The sequence below is a fragment of the Protopterus annectens genome, chromosome 16.part0, assembly GCF_019279795.1.
Source record: "Protopterus annectens isolate FY-2018-M chromosome 16.part0, PAN1.0, whole genome shotgun sequence".
In the NCBI taxonomy this organism is placed as follows: domain Eukaryota; kingdom Metazoa; phylum Chordata; order Ceratodontiformes; family Protopteridae; genus Protopterus; species Protopterus annectens.
The window spans coordinates 379,315,286-379,332,605 of record NC_056750.1 but is presented as its reverse complement, the minus strand read 5'-3'; the positions used below and the strand labels follow the sequence as shown (position 1 = coordinate 379,332,605).

The 17,320-nt window shown below is 38.9% G+C and overlaps 1 protein-coding gene across 1 annotated transcript in view; it reads left to right on the top strand.

Annotated features, from left to right (window-relative positions):
• CNTRL (centriolin) overlaps positions 1-17,320 on the top strand; it is a 4,034,091-nt gene that overhangs the window by 3,188,196 nt on the left and 828,575 nt on the right. The gene's annotated exons all lie outside the window — the stretch shown is intronic.

The following is a 17,320-nucleotide window of genomic DNA, read 5'->3' as shown; positions in this document are numbered from 1 at the left end:
ATATATATATATATATATATATATATATATATATATATATATATATATATACATATACATATATATGTATAACACACACACATACATATAGAGATAGATATATGTGCGCTTAAGCAGTGGAATAACCAGTCCTGTGGAAAAGCTGGAATTTTACAGTGTATGAACCTATATGCCTTTCTTTTGATGAGCAAGAAAAAGTGTTTGCATTTGCCAGGAGCCAAGTGGTTTGCAAAGAATCATTGTGTTTGAGCCCCTAAATACTGCTGAACCAGCAACATTAAGACAGCACTAGTCATTATAGTGACTGTGATTTTCTGTTGTATGTCTCCAGCATTTCTGGTTTTGGTTGACTGTCATGGATTTCAAGGGAGTCTGTTTTAGTTTTTCAGACTAAAGGTGCAGCTCAGGTCATTTAAATTCAGTACCAAAATGCTGCAGAGATGGTGCTGCGGTAGCGTTGTTGCCTCACAGTAAGACGTTGTCCTGTTCGTTTCTCAGCTAGAGCTTCTTCTGTGTGGAAACATACGTGAATGGGCATTCCTTCGTTGAAGGTTGTGCGTCAGGGCTGGCAACTCGGCACGTAAAAATCTACTGCCAATCATTAGCGGACTGGAGTTCCGCTGTGGCGAACCCTAACCGGGAAAAGCCAAAAGACACAACAACAACCAAAATGCTGCAGAGAGGAAATGGGAACTGTTTTTATTTTCTTTGTATTTGTTGCTTCTCCACAATTCTATGAGAATGGAATTGTTATATTTAAGTAAGGGATGTGTGTGTGTGTGTGTGTGTGTAGTTATTATGTATTCCAGTGACATCCACATTTTGTTTCATCAAAATGATTTTTCAGCATTGTAGGATAAGAGTGTAGTGTTTTTGCTATTTGTGCCATTTTGGTCATGCATCTTTTGCACAAAGCGACAGCTTTACTGCATATACAAATGAGATATTCAGCTGTGGAAATATGCAAGTTAGAAAAAGTTGTGTATTGCCTCATTCTACCACAGATTTGTGTTTAAAAATATTTTTTCCACTATATTTAGAAGACTGCAAGACTGACAGAGGTCTGAATTATTGCAGCATTAGTGCATTGTTATTGGTGTGAGATTTGATGTCATATACAGGTGCCTTGTGTATCGATGGATTTTAAAGCTGTGAATTGTGGTTTATTGTAAATGAATGCCTGGTTTAAGTCCATTTGAGACTACTGAAGATTTTTCTATCAAAATGATTTTAAGCTAGCTTATGTGAGGTGATTTAGTGGTTTCTAACATATGAATTCTTAGACTGGTCTGCTTTGGAGTAAAGAATGTCAGTTGTTTTGCAACTCAAAGTTTTCCCTTTGTCTGTTTTGTAGCTCCCCTTTTTATGTTTTAGTTTGCATTTTATGTTGTGTGGTTTTGTTTTATTATTTGTGGTTCACTGATACTGGACTTTATGGCTGAGTGGATGCTATTTTTTTTTCATTTCTGAGACTTACAGATGTAGTCTTTGTTGTTGTGATAGGGAACTTGTCATATACTCATGACTACAAAAAACAAGTGCAGCTGAGGCAGAAAAACTAATAAAAACAGGACACTATCTCCTATAACACAGGAAAAGGGATTAGGAACCACTTCTTTATTAAACAGAGAACCATCGAGGGCTTTTGTTCAATAGAACTTCATCAGAACTGAATTAAACTGATACTTTTATAAGGTTATATACAATCACTAATTAAAATTATCCATTAAAAAAGTAAATTCAATTAAGTTAATGATTATCAAAATGCTCAATGTTAAAGAACCACATGCATGCAAAAAATCTCGTAACCAAATATATGATAAAACAAAGAAAAATATTTCCTTAAAATTGTCACGTAAAATAAGATTGTAAACCTTAATTAACATGCTCAAATATACTTTTTTTGCAATCTTACGTCAAATTCAAAAATGTATGTGATTGCAGTAAACAGTATCACATTAAATTGGTCACAATTACAGTTTTGCAGACCTTAATTTTAAAACAGACTATGGAAAGGACATAATTTAAGCCAGAAATAGGTCTTCATTATTCTAGATTCCTGGATGATATATGTATAATATGGGCAGGAACAAAAGAAATACTAGTAGAATGTATTAACTATTTATCCACCACTACTGACGTCCTGAGATTTATATCTTACATAACTGAAGATGAATTTAATTATTTGGATTTTACATTTTTTAAAGATAGATGTGTAAAGAGATATCTATCTAATATATGTCAGAAACCTACCTACTGTAACTTGTTCCTCCACTATTAGTGAACACCCCTATCACAGAAAAAAAAGTATAGTTAAAGGTCAATTAGTTAGGGAAGCCTGTACGAATTCATTGCATAAAGACTTCATGAATGAATGTGAAAAGCCGAGGGCTGTGTTCCTACAAATGGAGTAGCCAAACAATTTTTTTTTTATCTGAAGTCATTGTGGAAGTCACTACTGGATGGGGTAAGAAACTCAGGCCCGTTTTAGGGTTTGAGGTGCTTGATAATATCATCCATAATAAGGATAGGAACTATCAAGTACAACACAAAGATGACAACAATTATAGTACCGCCCCATGTATAGAATATAACTGAGTATTCCTGCATTAAGGCATTATGGTAAAATACTGGAAACATTTTCGACAGCTACCTGGTACCATAGACATCTTTAAAAACACCCTAAAATTCACTTATAGGAAGGGGGTGTGTTTAAAGAACTTGTACAAATTAAATAAAATACAACAAAAAATTTGTAAAAAAATGGGTACTTATAAATGTGGGAATTTTAGGCAATGTCCTTACTTTAGCAACACAGATATTATTCTGACTAGTCGCGGAAAGGAAATTAAACCACAGAGTTATTACAACTGTAATTCCATTAGTGTTGTGTATATCTGTACTTGCCATTGTGGTACCTTTTACATAGGGAAAATGGAAAGGGCACTGAAGAAACATATATACGAACATATATATATATATATATATATATATATATATATATATATATATATATATATATATATACATATATGACGTTACTCATGGCATAGAAACTAACTCTTTGATGAAACACAACAGAATGTAGAAATAGTTGTTTCAAATTTTCAGTATTAGAACAAGTACAAAAGAATCCTAGAGGTGGACAGTGGGATGACCTACATAAATACCACAAACTGTATTGGCGGCTATCTTTACAAGCCAACAGGAGTCCTGGCTTAAATGATGTCCTTTTCACAGTCCCTATAAAACTAAGGTCTGCAAAACTATCACTGTGACCCATTTAATGTGATATTGTTTATTGAAATCAAATACATTTTTGAATTTGACACGAGGTTGCAAAAAATGTATAATATTTGAGCATGGTTATTAAAGTTTACAAACTTACTTTGCGTGACAATTTTAAGGAACTATTTTTCTTCTGTTTTATCATATATTTGGTTATGAGATTTTTTACTTATGTGGTTCTTTAACACTGAGCATTTTGATAATTATTAACTTAATTGACTTTACCTTTTTATTGGCTAATTGTAATAAGTGATTGTAAATAACCTTAGAAAAATATCAATTTAATTCAGTTCCGATGAAGTTCTATTGAACAAAAGCACTCAACTGTTCACTGTTTAATAAAGAAGTGGGTCCTAATCCCTATTGTCTGGTGCTGTGGTGAATTTTGTGGTGTTATAGAAGGCAATGACCTGTTTTTATATACTCATGACTACTGGAGTTGAGTCACAAGGGCAAATAGAAGCGCAAAAAAAATACCTGTGAAAACACAGCGGCACATATTTGAATTATGCTGTAGAAGTAACGCATTAATGCACAAATTATACAAATCCAGTATGGAGTTGTGGATTTTAAGAGTATCCCGGGGGGGGGGTTCAGCTGTCTGTTCTTCTGTCCAGTTTGAAGGTCATTTATATGGTATACCCACTTTTCCCTTTCACCATCTCCCCACTGTCACTGGTTGCATTTAATGCCATCTCCCCTCATTAGATCACACCTCTCTTTACAGAGTGTTATCAGATATATTTATACATATATATATTTGTGTGTGAATTTATAGTTCATATTGTTCTACTAAATGCAGCTACAAAAAGCAACTTCAGAATAAGTTGGTAGTCAGTCAAATCTTTGTCAAAAAATTCCCAAACACAGAGGATTATAATCAGGTCCTTATATTCATGACTAATTTATTATATGTTTGAGAAGTGAGAAGCTACCCCGACATGCATTTCAAGAGCACTTACTATATTGGTTATGACTGTATAAACTCAACCATAATTCTTCATAATACATGGAACTTTTGCTGACCCAGTGTGTTGCCAGTGAGAGAGGGAAAAAGTGCAGGGCATTAAGTGTTTCACACATTTGAAAGCTGTAATACACTTAGTGCTGCCATGCAGCAAGCTCGCAGAAGCAGAGTGCATCACAGCTTTAAAAGCTATTAGGTACTTCACTTTGACAGAAGTTGTTTTTTGCAGCAGCATGTCATGTGTTTAGCTTTCAAAACTGTCAGGTTTCTCTGATGTATTATGTCTTGGCATCTGTTTTTTTATTGGTTATGATCATAGAAACCTGATCATGATTCTTTGTATTTCATGGATTTGTACCTGCCCTGATATAGTACCAGTTCCAGAGAAAAAAAAAAGTGGCATTGCAAAGTGTAACACACTTAGCACTTCCACATAGGCAGGAGTATAATGTGCCTTCCATTAACAAACTACATTAAACACTGTTAGAAACTTTAGTCTGCCTAGTCTGTCAGTCTTTGGATTTTCTGTGTGGCAGCACAGAGTATATTACAGGTTTCAAAGATGTGAGATCTCTCTGGTAAATGGTTTCTGTCTTGCAAAAGGAAACTAAATAATAATAACATTGAAAAGTGCAAAACATAGAGGATTATGGTCAGATCTCCAGTCTAATCAAGTTGTTATGTGCTGGAGATGTGGATGTCAAGAAATTCACTCTGAGAATATTGTGAAGTTAAGCTTGCAAGATGATCTTGATATCCTTGCTGAAAACACACAACAACTTAGTTATGATTGGAGGAATCTGATTATAATTCTTTGTAGTACACAAAGCTTTATATGCTTCGTTGTAATGCAAGTTGCAGAAAAAAAAAGAGTAGGATCACAAAGTGTTTTATAGTTTTGAAAGTCATAAAGCACTTAGCGCTGCCACACAAACAGTGACCAGAAAGTAAGTGTACTGCTGATGGACGAACTCCTTTAAAAGTGAAGTACTTGGCCACATGTGTGTGTGTGTGTGTGTCATAGAGAGAGAGATACAGAGCGACAGCGAAGTGTATTACAGCTTTTAAAGTGGCTGTAGCATCTCATTGCTATATTACGATAACTGGCACTCGCTGCTGTTTTGCTCAAGCACAAGACTAGAGCATAACAACAGTGAGACATGCTTAACTGCTTATCCCCATATATATACTTCTGATATAAACCTTATGATAGCCGTGTGTATGTATGTATGTATATATATATATATATATATATATATATATATATATATATGTATATATATCTATATATATAATTATCGCTGAACCTGCTTTATACCGCACCTTTTAACTACAATTTTAACATTTTGTTCTACATAGTTCCTTACTACATCTTCATTTCTTTGAATTTCTAAGTATTAGTCATGTCATCTATTATCTATCTGGAAGCCAACTAATAAACCTCTTCAAATGCTGAATGTTCAACATGTACTAGCAGTAGTTGCCTTTAGTTTACATGATAGCAAATGTATGTGTAATTATTATTATTATACATTACTTAATCACAGTTCAGATGTATTGCTGAATGTCTGTTCAAAACTGTGAGTAATATATTGGAGCTTTCTTTCCGGGTTTTTGATTAAAACCAGTTGACAAACCTAGCCAACAAAAGCAAAATAAAATAAATAAAAACAAACTTACTTAAACATCTTTCTTTCATCAGAAAAGTGCTTAAAAAATTTGTAATTTACGTAAATTTGAAATGTAAGCACCGTACTCCATGTACTTTCTAGAGGATTTTGTTTGCCTGCTTGTTATGTGTCCAAGACATGGATGCCAAGAAATTCACGTCTTGAGTGAATTCTTTATAGTGCACAGAGTTGAATCTACTCCATGTATTACTGATTACAGAAAAAAAGTAAAGTGTTTGTTGGCTTTCAAAGCCATAAAGAAATAAGTGAGTACTGTCAGAAAAACAGTGTAACAGAATCCATTAATGTTGGCACTCACCTTCTATGCCTCTCAGCTGTCACAGATTGTCCAGAGTTTTTGCCTTGTATGTTTTGTCCATTCCTAATAAAGTTTGTTGTTTACAGGTAAATCACCAAGGATGACATTAATTTGAGATGTTCTTCGTGTTTCAGTCATTATATTTGGGTAATCCTGCTAGCAGGTTGCCCTCAGTCGGCCTGAATTCCAAAGTCTCGGGTCCTGTGTCGGCTGCCGTCGCCACTTCCCTGACATCAGGTTGTCAGGGGTATAAAAGGTGCAGCCGATGCCATTTTCTTCAGTCTTTCTTGCCGCGCGGTGACCGAAGCAGAAGCAGTTCGCAAGTGCTGGTCGGCCGACTCCTGAGATTTTCGTGTTCGAGTTTCAAATCCAAAGTCTTCATTAAAAGCTAAGTACCCCGTTGGGGAAACCTTTTTCTTGCTCCAGACCGATGTCAGAAAAAGTTAATAATTGTATTTCTTGTGGGAAGCAAATACCTCATAAGGACTTTCATTCTTACTGTATTCCTTGCCTAGGCCCTGACCACGACGTTTCAAGTTGTCGGTTTTGTGCTAGATTTAACCAACGCACTATTAAGCGTCGGTACGATTTTGCACTAAGCTATTTTGGCCGCAGATTTAATTATACAATGTCGTCGGATAGCCATCCGACTACCGGAGTTCACAAAAAGCACAAAGAAAAAGAAAAAGGCAGGCAACCGAGGTCCAAAACCAAAGACGAAGCTTCTCCTAAGCCAGTCACTGGTTCGCCGGTTCTCAGTGAGGCGCTTTCGCAGCCCCTGACACCCGCTACTTTAGAGTCGCAGGCCGCTACCGACTCCCACGTGGGGTCGGTCAGGCCACTGGAAACTCAAGGTATTGGAGCCTCGGAGACTATTCCCTCAGATGGGTCCAGAGCCGCTGAGCAGGCATCGGCTTCTGAGGGTGTTTTCAGACCTAAACAGTTATACATTAAAACGACTTCAGCTTCAAAGGCAAAGACTAAAGCACCTTTAAAGACAAAAAAACAAATTCACCAGCCACATGGACAGGCCTCCATGCCCAAAAAACAGATGCTCAAAATGACCGAAGACTTAATTACCTTGATCAGGGGCTCCCATCCCCCTCCTGATAAGTGGCCTAGGCAAGAGACAGACAATGAGTCTTCAGATCAGGTTTCCATTTCCTCTTGATTCCTCTTCTGATCAGGAATATTCTCTTCCCCCCATGAGGATTCTGATGCTGAAGAATCTATTCCTTCAGCTTCTCCTCCTGAGGGATTATTCCTTTGGGGAAACCTTGCATACCATGAGGGAGCATTTCCACTGGGAGAGCCAAGATTTTTCAGAATCTAAGAAGAGACTCAGGGACTTCCTTCTACTACCTTAACACAGGCCTCTAGCTATTCCACGTGTGTTAGACATTGTAGATTATGTGTTTTCAGAGTCTAGTCTGTCCCCTGACTCCTTACCTCCAGCTCCTGTTAAGCCTGACAGATACTACAGGGTTCCTGACTCTCATAAATTCCTTTTCAGAAACCCTGCTGCAGACCCAGAAACTATTTCTCAGGGTTCCAAAGGGGTTAAGGCTTCCACTGCAAAAAACCCTACCCTTTCTGACAGAGATTCTAGGGCACTGGATAGATGGGGAAAAAGATTTACACATCTGCTACCTTGGCTATAAAGGCCTTAAACTGCCAGTTTCATATGCTCAAATATCAGCAATATTTCATGACACTGCTTAAACAGAAAATGTTGGTAAATTCTGAATGTGCAGAAAACAAAGAAATGCAGGATTTATTGCATGCAGCTGAACAAGTTGGAAAGCATACTTTGCAATGTGGTTTTGATTCTCTGGAGGCCTCCTGCAGGGCCGCTGTTACGGGTTCTGTAATTAGGAGGCATGCTTGGTTAAAGGAACAAATTTTGCCTGATCATGTCAAAGCAAAATTATTAGATGCACCATTACAGCATGTTACCTTTTTTGGTGTTAAGGCAGAAGAAGTGTTAAAGAAAATGGAGGACAAAGCTAAATCTATGCAAACGGTCAAAGATTTTTTACAAGTACAGCCACCTTGGTTTAGCAGACACTGGCCTACAAAGAATTGGTCCTTTCCAGTGTCACAGACCTCAAAGAGTCAGATCCCAGCCGCAAAGTTCGTACAGGTCTAAGCAATGGGGTGCTTCTACCTCCAAAAGTGGAGAAGACAAATCACAAACATACAGGAAACAGTCCCAATGACTTCCCCCTGCCTGCACCAAGCACTTATCTACTGGCAGCACCCTTATTGGGAAAAATAGCACTTTTTTCTCAAAATTGGCACATTATAACCCAGGACAAATGGGTTCTAGACATAGTGTCGCAAGGCGACAAGTTTCACTCCCATAGCCTGCCAAGGGCTAACGGTTGGCCAGACCTGCCAAAAAATCAATGGGCAGAGGCTCAAAAACAAGTCTCATCCCTCATGGACATGGGGGCTATTCAACAAGTGCCACAGCAAGAGCAAGGACAAGGATTTTACTCAAGACTGTTCTTGGTACCCAGAAAGGACAAAGCATGGAGACCAGTACTGGACCTATCTATTCTAAGCACTTTCATGGGTATTCCAAAATTCAAGATGTTGACCTTGCAGCAACTTCTGCCCATGCCGGGCAGAAAGGCTTGGCTCGTCACTTTAGACCTAAAAGAGGCATACCTGCATGTCCCAATCAGACAGTCATGCAGAAGATACCTCAGATTCAAGGCTAGTTCAAAGCATTACCAATTCTCTGCACTGCCCTTTGGCTTATCTACTGTGCCCAGGGTCTTCACAAAGTGCCTGGCACCAGTAATTGCTTTCTGCAGACAAAGAGGAATACAAATATATCCTTACTTGGACGACTGCCTCATTCAAGCAGAGAACAAGGATATTCTACTACAGCATCTGGCATTTGCGAAAAGGCTTTTAACATGCCTAGGGTACACAGTCAATGAAAATAAATCAAAACTAGTACCCTCTCAAGAGATAATATTCCTGGGTGCAAGTTTAAATACAACTGCCCAGATGGCTTATCTCTCTCCAGACAAACAAAGGCAACTGACTATCTATTTCAAGGAAATGGCAACAAAGGCCCAGTTATCTGCAAGAAAAATTCTGCAGGCTTTGGGCTTCATGGCATCCTGCATCCTACTAATTCCATATGCAAGACTGCATATGAGGAAACTTCAGTGGTACCTAAAAAGTGTCTGGACACAACATTGCCACAGCCTGGAAACAATGATTACTCATATTCCCTGCCTGCAACAGGAGTTTCATGGTGGGCAAAGGCTTGTCACCAAAACAAGGGACATCCATTCTCACTAACCCCAGCCAGGCAGAACCTAACAACGGATGCATCGGATTATGCCTGGGGGGGCGGGGCCCACATGGCAGGAAAAGGCATTCAGGGCACCTGGTCCACAAATCAAATGCATCTGCATATCAATCGAAAAAGAGATGCTAGCTGTTCAAAATGCCTTGACAGCCTTAAAGGACCTAATTCATCCGGGACAACTACTGATAAAGACAGACAATACCACGGTCATGTGGTACATAAACAAGCAGGGGGGCATGCATTCTTACCCCCTTTGCAGACTAGCCATGGCTTTATGGGACACAGCTTTGACTTACCAAGTTCATCTGCAGGCACAATTCCTGCCAGGAAAGGACAATACTCTGGCAGACGAACTAAGCAGAAACCTCATGGATCCCCACGAGTGGCACCTGGATCCACAAGTCTTCAGCATGATAACAAAGAAATGGGGACGCCCGGACATAGATCTATTTGCCTCCCCTCACAACTATCAGCTAAAAAGATTCTGCACAAGGACTTATCACAGACAAGCATGGAAAGTGGACGCCTTATCTTTCAACTGAAAAAAACTATCAGTATATGCCTTTCCTCCACTGCCTCTCCTCTCCAAGGTACTCCTAAAGGTGAGACAGTATAAACCAAAAATTATTCTGATTGCCCCAGACTGGCCCTGCCAGTACTGGTATCCGATCTTAAGGAACTTGTCTCAATGCCCAGCCTGGACCTTACCTCAAATACCTCATCTACTGTCCCAACAAAACAATCCGATTCTGCACAGCCATCTCAGGACTCTAAACCTGGCAGCATGGCGGATAATGTAGCCATACAAAGCACACCTCTCAGTAAAGCTGTGATGGATGTCATTTTGGAAGCCAGAAGGCCTAGTACTAGAAAATCTTATGCTGGAAAATGGAAGAGATTTTTTGCTTGGAACCAAGCTCAAGGAACTGACACAGCTGTACCAAATATTCTTCAGATTTTGCACTACTTAACTGAGATGCTGGACAAAGGCCTATCTTTTTCATCAATAAAAATTCATGCCTCTGCCATTTCGGCTCATTACAATACAGAGCCACCACTCTTTTCTCATGCTTTATTAAGGCAGTACCTCAGAGGAGCCAAGAATTTAAGGCCTTCAAGGAGATCGCCAATGACTGCATGGGACCTCAATTATGTCTTGGAAAAACTCACCCTACCTCCTTTTGAGCCAGCTGCTACTGCGGATATAAAGTTTTTATCTTGGAAAACAGCTCTGCTCCTAGCAATAACTTCTGCAAGATGAGTGTCAGAGCTACAGGCTCTCATGGCTGTGGAACCTTTTATCATTTTTTATCCAGACAGGGTCTCTCTGAGGACAAACCCTACATTTATGCCTAAGGTGGTGTCCAGTGTAGCCCTTAACCAAACTATTCATTTGCCAACTCTTTATCCAAATCCATAGAACAAGGGGGAGAAAATTCTGCATTCTTTGGACGTACACAGACAACTTAGATTCTATTTGGACAAAGCTAAAGTTTTCAGAAAGACAGAACAATTACTAGTGGCATATGCTGCAGGATCACAAGGAAAGGCTATCTCCAAGCAGACTATTTCAAAGTGGATAGGTCACTGCATTTGTTTCTGCTACTCTCAGCATGGCAAGCCAGTGCCTAAGGGCATTAGGCCACATTCAACCAGAGCTGCAGCCACTTCTGCAGCCTTTCTCAGGGGAGTACCAACCAAAGACATTTTAGAGGCTGCTACTTGGAGTTCAGTGCACACCTTTACAAAGCATTACAATCTGCCACTTTACTCTAAATCCAGAGCAGGCTTTGCCACTGCAGTTCTGCAGGGCCTCATAGCCGCTCCTAATGTTGTTTAGCTCCAGCCCCCCAACCATAGCTTTGGGACTCTACCCAAATGCAATGACTGCAACAGTGAAACACGAAGAACATAGTACAGTTGTGTACACTTACCATAAATGTAGACGTTCAAGTGTATTCACTGTTGCAGTCCAGGTTACCCACCCGCCATCCTCCTTATTTCTGCTGGAACTTATCTTTACTTCTCTGATCTATACAACCTATGTGATGTATTTGCTTGTAGATGAAGGTAAAGTTTATTTTGGTGCATGTATGTTTTATAACCTACCCTTTTGGGGGCACCTGACATCTGGGGCAAGAAAAACTGAAGAAAATGGCGTCGGCTGCATCTTTTATACCCCTGACGACCTGACGTCAGGGAAGGGGCGACGGCAGCCGACGCAGGACCTAAGGCTTTGGAATTCAGGCCGACTGAGAGCAACCTGCCAGCAGGATTACCCAAATGTAATGACTGCAGCAGTGAATACACTCAAACATCTACATTTATGGTAAGTGTACACAACTGTGCTTTTCTGGACTTTGTATCCTCCAGAAAATGCAGGCTAACAACAAATCTTGTTATTCTAGCAATTTTCTAAGCTTATACAGAGGAAGTCAGACACCTGTTACCAGCAAAGACTGCAGGGAGGGAGAAAGAAGCCTTCACTGTCGTTTGCTGATCAATACTAGCAGATTTGTTTGTCTAGCATGAGACACAACCTTAACAACTTAATCAATGGGTGCTTAACATTTATTAAGATTGGATCTCGCACTACAGTAGCACTTAACTAATGTGTCTTTTTCCAGATATCAGAGCGTAGTCACCATGCTCCATGCACTACAAAGTTGTTATGCATAACAAGGTTATCTTGTTTCTAATTCCTGAGCATAATCACTACTATTCATATATTAAAAGTGTTTCCAGAGTAGTCAGTATTCATTGCTGGTGTTAAATATCACTCACTAATAATATATACTGTGTGTAGAGTTGACATGTTTTGTGATGCCCTGAGTGAATGCTTTTAATTTTTGCTTGGAAAACCCATTCTTCTTGTAATTACAAAAGACTCAGCTTCACTTTTATTACCAGACTAAAAGCTCACTGTTGTATTTTTATTTTACCATTGTACTACAACATTGGATTCTGGCAATTATACATGTATACAGTTCAGCTCTATATTTTTAAAAATGAGAACCACAGAAAAAAAGATTTCTACCTAGCTGATGTTGTACTCATTTAGAATTTTTTTAAATAAGAAAAATCTGTATTAAATTATCACTTGTGACGCATGCAGTCAAACATTTATATAAATGAGAACAAATCACATTGACGCAATCCCAGCTGCAAGCCTTTTTCATCACAAATCCTAGTAACACAAATCTAATTGCAAATATTATACATCACTTATAATCTACCCAGTCATTGTCTGTCAAACATTACATAGCTCATTCAAGTTCTGCCTTCTTTAAACCTCATTCCTCCCCTGTATGTATTATTCCCACAATTCCTATTTTTTTCCTATGTAATATGCTCTTACCGTTTTCTAGAGATCCTGATTCTATTTATTTTATTTCTGTTACTATAGTCGCTACTTCTTAGTACAGCTGGTTTAGATTTTGATTTCCATTTTCTAGTAATTGCTTTTTTTGGCAGACACCATAATTAGACTCAGCAAGGCCTAACTATGTCTAGTCAGTTCCAATTCTGTATCATAGCTCAGGAAAAAATCATTTTCCTAGTTACATCAATTTGGTCACCCAGCATCTATGACACAGTAGTCTGCAGGGAATCTTTAAAGTCGACCAACTCATTTTACACTCAGAAAATATGTCCCTAATTATATCTTTCTTCCCCATTACACTTCCGACATTTGCTGTCTACCTGAGGAAAAATTCTCTGGAGTCTACTTGGGGTATAAAAATATCTATGTAAATATTTCCAAAAAAAATCCTAAATCTTCTAGATTTTCTTGCATATTTGTGAGACATACATATATCCCCCATTGTTTCTTTTTGAATTGCTTATACAGTCTCTCTTCCCAATCCTTTCTAACCTTCTCTGATTGAGTCTTATAATTATCATGCAGTATTTTATATGCTCTATTAATTATTCCTTTTTCAATGGCAGCTTCTGTTCTAGATTCTACTAAAAGCTGTACCAGATCTGGCCTTTCGTTTAGGACCCCTATATTTCTTTCTCTTTGCCTATACTCATATCAATCCTTGATAGGGAAGGCAGTCTCTAGCCTGCAGTCCAAATAAATTATTGGCGTCTTCCCATTCTGTTACCTTTCCCTCTGTAATTATTTGCTCCCAGTACTTTGGTTCCTTTGCCAGTTTTCTCCTGTAAGTTCCAGCTCCTTCTTGCCTGTTGTCTGTATCCCTAATTGCAATCATCCCTATCAGCAGAATGTCTTTTCCCCATTCCAGTTTTGGCTTAGTTTTCAGAATACTTTCTGCTACTTTATAAATATAAATATATTCTGTATGATTATTATTATCCTTAAAGATCTACATCCAAAATTCCAGTCTCTCCTTGTTTCTTGAGCTTCCCACTTGTTTCATCATCATCCCTTTCCACTTTGAGTTAAAGTTTTCTGTGTGTGCTATGTATAGGAGCCTTAACTGTGTTGCCCTGAAATACCCCTTGAAATTGGGTAATCCCAATCCACCATGTACTGTTTGAAGAATCCGCTTATCCCACTTGACTCTTGCCTTCTTCGCTTCCCAGATAAAATGCTTCACCTCTTTTTTAATTGCTATCCACAACTTCTCCCCTGGTTGATAAAAATGTGCCTGACCTGTGTATAAAACTAGAGGGACCAAAAACATTTTACCTGCTTGTATCTTGCTATCTATATACATATAACAGAGCTTCCATTTACTCAGTTTTGCAATCAGTTTCTCTCAGCATTTAAACAGATTGAGCTCTACAGTTCCCTACAAAACAGTGTCTACAGAAATGCAATCAGTTTCTCTCAGCATTTAAACAGAGTAGGTTGCACACAAAAAGCATTTGTTAAGCTTTCACTTACAGTGCTTTGTAATTAAGCAGGTCACCATATTGGTCAGCCATAGGGCTCTTTTTTCTACTTGAGTGTTTGCCTCCTTCCCCTGTAACTTAAGTAAATTGACTCTTACATTAAGAGCTATAATACTTACCTTATAGCTGTAGGACACCTTAGGAAACCTTGTAAACTGCAACGGCCTGACATTTGAACAAGTAACCTTTGTAAAAATTCCCCAAATTGTATACTGTTGGTCTGTCTTTCCTGCTAAACATAAGTGAAATTACAGTGCTGAGTGCAAGTAACATTAAAATTAAAGTACTGAGTGCAAATTACCGTGCTGAGTGCAGATTTTAGGCCCTTACATTCAACTTACCTCTGGTGTGGTGTCTTGAGTCAATCAGGGTATTCCCTGTAACCACTCCTACTGCCTTCTCTTTTCCCCCACCCACCTCTTTCCACAAACAGGTTAAACTGCTACAATTCAGTACAGGCATCATTTTCAAATCTAGGTGCTTAGGATTTCCCTCTCTCTTCCCCCTTGGCTGACCTGGTGTGACTCAGAGTAAGTTTCTTCATTGTATGAAGTTTTTTGTGTAACTGAATGACCTGCTGCTAAATTCTGATTCTGCACAGACTGCTCTGTTTTTTTCAGAGGCTCTATAAGTAGCTAGTGACTTTACTGAATTTATGTGGTAATATTGTGTTTAAACTGAACCTGAACCTAGAGAAAGTGTATAATCAGAGCTCTTACTTGCTGCATGTGTTTTTAATGTTTAAATTGCACACACACATCGAATAAGTGCTTTTATGACTTGAATAATTTGGGCTAGCTATACCTGAAGTGCTTTTACTGGCAATTTTCCAGTTGTACAATTGTGAACAATTGATTTAGTTCTTCTGGTATATCTTTAAAATCTGGCACGTGTTTATTTACTGCACTGCTCTCTTGCTTAGGTTTCTTAGCTATAAATCTTAGTTCATTCTGAAGTATGCTACTTTACCCCCCCAACAAACCTTTCTGAATGTATTATTACAAAATAACTGCCTGTTGTTGCCTTCATGCTTACCCTAAAATCTCTGCTTTTCTCTTTTCCTAGTTGAACTCTACAGTTCCCTACAAAACGGTGTCTACAGGAATGCAATCAGTTTCTCTCAGCATTTAAACAGAGTAGGTTGCACACAAAAAGCATTTGTTAAGCTTTCACTTACAGTTTTGTAATTAAGCAGGTCACCATATTGGTCAGCCATAGGGCTCTTTTTTTCTACTTGAGTGTTTGTCTCCTTCCTCTGTAACTTAAGTAAATTGACTCTTACATTAAGAGCTATAATACTTACCATATAGCTTTAGGACACCTTAGGAAACCTTGTAAACTGCAATAGCCCCACTACGTTCGCCCTTGCTACGATCGGGCTCTCTTCGCTCCCATCCCTGCCCCCAATTCTCTCCCGCCCCCAGTACCTCTACATTTATAGTACTATAGCCACTCCCCCACTTTCTAGATCCTATCTGCTTTCATTTGGGATAATTCCACCCACCTCCATTCTTCTACCTACATTTTAATAGCACCTATTAGCTTTCATCTGGCATTATCCAATCCCCCTTCCAGTACCTTTACCTCACCACTCTATCTTCTGGTGTTGCATCACCAGGTAAAACAGTTCCTTAACTCACTAGCTGAATCACAGATAATGATATACTCCTCTTTACTACCCCTCTTGTTCGCACCATACCTCCTTACCTTGTATGAAAACCAGTTTCTTACAGGATTTCAGTTCCCAAAAGGCCATACTATCACCCCAGCTTTAAATCCTTCCACCTTCAACCATACTTACAGTACCAGATCATATCCAACATCTTGTTCAGTCTATCAACATTTCAACCCCAGGCACATTAGCTCTAGATCCAAACACTACCACAGACTAATAAACAAATTCCTGAAGTTCATCACCAAGTATAGACTCAACCTAATACTTGGTGGTGATATTCACCCCAACCCTGGCCCACCCACTTCAGATACACATACCCCTTCTACTTGCAATCTAAGCTACAAACCTACAATTAATAGACCAATTAACTCTCTCCTAGCCTGTCATCTCAATATTAGAAGCATTAATAACAAGGTACATGAATTGCATGCACTTCTGGATGTCCACTCCCCTGAGATTCTCTGTTTATCTGAAACCTGGTTAAAACCTAACACTGAAGACAATGAAGTGTTACCACCTGGGTACAACATACACAGGCTGGATCGTGCTTCGAGGAAGGGGGGGGGGGCGGGGTAGCTGTACTCTATAAATCTGAGTTGAAAGTCACCATAGATGTAATACAACCACCTCAGATTAATAACTCAGAGATTCTTGCCACCAAATTGCAACGTCATAAAAATAAATGCATTAATATCATCTGTATGTACAATCCCCCAGGTAACAATATATCTACACTTGAAGATATCCTGCACTGGCTATCATGTCACTACCCCCAAGAAACCCTGCTACCTTGAGACTTTAACATAGACTGAGGCACCTGTTCCTCAGAATCCCCAACCATCCATATTAACCTGCATGCATTTACACAAATTATATCCACCCCTACCAGGATAGGTAAACCCAACCAAAAAGAAGGCATACTTGACTGGGTACTCATAAATAGTCACCCCCAATTGTACACCTCTGGTACCCTCCTTGATGGCCTAAACGGTCACCTTCTCATATATGTAATTAAGCACAAAACCATTAATTCCCAACAACCCTTACTCAGAAAGGTTAGAAACAATAAAAACTTTGACCCTGTCAAATTCCAACAAGAACTAAGCTCATGTAATTGGTCTGTTCTAAAACACCTCCCCTTAGAGGAAGCAGTAGCATACTTTAACAAGAAATTCCTTGAGATCCTTGATTTGCATGCACCTGTTCG